Source organism: Saccopteryx bilineata, chromosome 12 (assembly GCF_036850765.1).
Source record: "Saccopteryx bilineata isolate mSacBil1 chromosome 12, mSacBil1_pri_phased_curated, whole genome shotgun sequence".
NCBI classification, from domain to species: domain Eukaryota; kingdom Metazoa; phylum Chordata; class Mammalia; order Chiroptera; family Emballonuridae; genus Saccopteryx; species Saccopteryx bilineata.
Genome location: NC_089501.1, coordinates 49,021,623 through 49,025,679, shown reverse-complemented (window position 1 = coordinate 49,025,679; position 4,057 = coordinate 49,021,623).

The window sequence follows — 4,057 nt, the reverse complement described above, 5'->3', positions numbered from 1 at the left end:
AGGTGGCCATTAAGACCAGTGCCACAGGGAGGGTGGAGGGAGGCTTTCTTCCAGCCTTATCAGAATATTCTTTCCCCATCCAACCAGGTAACTTTCCCTGTCTGACTCTCTCTCCTGTCATTCGTTACTGTTTCTCCCAGCTGCGTACGGGTTCCGTTGGGAATTGTGAGGTTTCCTGTGGAGTGGGCTGGCCAGCTCTTACTCTTACAGGGCACACCTGCGGAACCTATTCTCGGGCTGAGCAGGGTGAGAGGGGGTGTGACAGCGGTGTGGTCCTTCCTGAAGGGGCCCCCAGGGGCAGGCACTTCCATCAGAGGCAGGAGCCCTGTGCTAATGGCTCCCTCCCCTTGGCACCATTTCTCAGCTCTTCTCTCCATTTCTCCAAAAATAATTTGCAAATTAAGATATTCTTACTGACATTCCTAACCATTCCCCAGGCACCAGGGATAGGCCCCCTCCTGGGGTGTGAATGAGCCCCAGTCTTCCTGAGATAATGGCTTGGCTGCAGTTCCAGTTACTGAAAACTGGGTGTCTTTGTTAAGTGGACGTTTTATCACAGGCACAGCAAGAAAGAATCCAGAATACCATTAAGTATCAGAATACAAAAGCGTTTCCTGGATTTATATTCTCCAACAAAACATAACTACGTTCCTCCCCGAAAGAGTGATACTCGTTTTGTGTCGTCTCCGAAATAGACTGTTTCGCATTTTGTCTTATCTAGAGAGCAGCCAGTTTCTGTCTCCTGCGCTGTGCACCTATCTAAGTGACCGACTGAATGTAAGCTCTCCGGGAATTCTGAATTGTGTGTGCGTGTGTGGTGTGTGTGTCTATGTATGTGTTTATAGGTGGCCATTTTCGCAATGGGGAGGGGTCCGGAAACTGACATACTTAAGTGTTTTATAACGTATTAAAAGGCTGTTCCTATACCTTGTTGATTTTGTGTAGAAAGGAGGGGGGTATTCCAAACCCTGAATATCCCCCATCAATAGTGCTGCAGACGTTCCCCGCCTTTAATAAGACACACATCTACCCACCTTCCACGTGTAGAAAAGAGATGAGAAAAATACATACACGCTCTGTCAATTAGGGGTGCGAGTTCTGCTAGCACCGTGAGCTTGTTGGGGCTCAGCCTCAAATGCCTAACTTAAGATGAAACCCGAAGTCAGAAACTGTAGAAGGGTAACGTGATGATCCTGGTTCGATGGGTAGATGAATTCTGAGATGTATTTAACCAGCTGGGAGTGTGAGAGATTTTGATAGATACGAATAAGAACTCTAAAAGGATCCTTTAATAAGTGAAGACGTCTCTCAGTGTCTTATTTTGGTGCTGTGACAGAGCCGTTTCATCCGAACGTCTAGACTGTCGTGCTCATCGCTACATCATTCTTTAGATAGTCTCATATCATTCTGAAAATCCTGAGCACCGAAATTCAGTGTGCTTTCTCCCCCCTTTTGACCTGAATTGTCCTTGTGGTGGCTCCTCCTTGCTCCTGTCTCTTGCTGTGAAGACTGGATATGGAAGAGAAACTCAATCAGCCCACTGGCGACTTCTGCGCAAGGTCCCAAATGTTCCCAAGTAGGGACAAGGCAGAGAATGCAAAGGGAATGACGCATTTGCTGTCCAGGTTCTATTGAGACACGTTCGCTGACTTATTAGTAAACAGCCACGTGCCCCCTGCCCCCAGCTGGGTGGAGTGAATTCGGGGGAAGGGGGTTCCCTGGTGTGCCCAGCTGCCCCCTGCACATTGTCTAATGTCCTGGGCTCTGCAGAACATTCAAAAAATTAACACGCTTCCCAAGTATGTTTTTCTTGCTCATTAACTGGATAAAGCTCACTGGTTTTTCAGAACCACAGCGGCAAGTTGTAAATGATGTATGAAATGAAAAATCTTTTCTCACCCGGTGATCAGGGAGAGAGAACCGACAGGCTTTTCTCGCTGTGGCGGCTTCGATCACATCTAAACGCTGAGACGGTCACACGCCCGCGGTGACCTGGGGAGGAGTCCGGGGTGAGCTTGCGGTCAGACCCGTGACTCCCACGGTTGCCTTCCTTCACACTCTCGGCTGAGCCCACAGAGGCTGTGGTCGAGAGAAACCCAGCAGGTGACCTGGTCGTCTGGCCCGTGCGGACGGGGTCGCCTGGGCTCTGTCTGGACGTCAGGAGCGCCCCGCTGGGGCCGCAGGGTTCGGGTTCGAGGTCCTGGCCTTGGCCCCTCCCTCCGGCGCTCTGGTGTGGTTGGCGTCACGCAGGTGCAGTGGCTGCGTGGGTTCAGCTGCTGCTCTTCATTCGCTTGATAAACGAACACGCATTTGAAAACTCGAATGCACAGACCTGGGCCGGGATGAACTGTGGAGGACGAAACAAACGTAAAATATAAACACATCAAATAGAAAACCCAGCCTCTGCCCTCAAACTGCCTATAAATCGATAAAACGGAAAATTTACTTAATATTTATCCCCCCGAATGAAATAATTTTATTTTTATTGTTGCCCTTGTGGTATTATCACAGTAATTCATAGGTAATAACCGACAATGTATTACACGTTTACCGACTTTTGTAAAGATGTTAACAGACTTTTGTAAACAGTATGTTTTAATTGTTTTAAAAAATAAGGAAGACTAGGCGCTGGCCAGTGGCTCAATGGATAGAGTGTCTGCCTGGCATATGGACGTCTGGGGTTTGTTCCTGGTCAGTGCATACAAGAGAAGCAACCATCTGCTTCTCCTCCTCTTCCTATCCTCTTTCCCTCCCTCTCCCCTTCCCTCCTTCTCCCCTTCCCTCCCTCTCCCCTTCTCTCCCTCTCCCTCTTCTCTCTCCCCCTTCTCTCCCTCTTCCCCTCCCACAGCCAATGTCTCGATTGGTTCAAGTGTAGCCCCAGGCTTTGAGGATGGTTTGTTGGTGGGCATCAGCCTCAGGTGCTAAAAATAGCTCAGTACTTGAGCATTGGTCCTACAAGGGCTTGCCAGGTAAATCCTGATCAGAGTGCATGAGGGAGTCTGCCTCACTATCTCCCCTCCTTTCACTTAAAAACAAAACAAAATAAAAAAATAGAGAAGACTAAAAATGGGGAAGACAGCTTTCATAATTTAGCTGCTTTAATGATAACCATTGAATGGCATGGTGGCAGATGAATTTCAATGTCATAATGTCTTCTTGGGAGAAGACACGGGACATGTCACTGGAGCAGAAATGACTGGATCATGGTGTGGCTAGCCTTTCCACACTGTGTTAGGGCTTCTCATGGTGCTGGCCTGTAGATATCCTGTGTCTCAGTAGACCTCAGTGATTGAAAATGTGGTTGAAATAACTGGATAGACTGTGCCAAGGTTGAGTTGGTGCTGCTGGGTGTGTGTAAGTGTATATGTTCTACCTCTTATTAACAAAAAAGGGCCAATAGATCAAAGCCTCTTACAGCTTCTGTCCGCACACTGAGTGCAGACTGAAAGAGACACTCTAGGGTGAGAGATCCATTATCAACCCCAGTTGCCCTGCCAGTGCCAGGAAGGCGTTCATCTTGGGAATTGGGTGTATCCACGTTTGTAGAAGGTAGACTTTCCACCTTTCAATATTCACAGAAATTACTCCATTACATTCCCTTTCTCCCTCCCCGGCCACCCCCAACACATACACCATGCTTTGGAACCAATGCTATTTTGCACAAAGATTAACAAATAGCACATGTTTCTAGAATTAGCGCATAGGAAATAACATTATTAGACAACAAAAATCTGGATAATCCCTAAAATAAAATAATCTCAGAAGCCATACAATGAATGCCACTCTGAAAACCCGTTTGCCCCCGAAGACTTTACAATGACCAGACGGGGGTGGGGGTCTGGGAGGCAGAGAACCCGGGGGGGGGGAGGCTGAGGGATTGATGGGGGCTGACAAGCCCCCTTCACAAATTAAATACTTGGTAGAAGGGTGCAGACCTCACTTGGAGCCCCATTACGACTGTAAGAAGAGTGGAAATTGATCACAGGCTCTAGAGGCTTAGAGAATTTGGCAGAATGAATATAAGACAAAGTGACACGTCCGCTCTAGAAAAATCTTA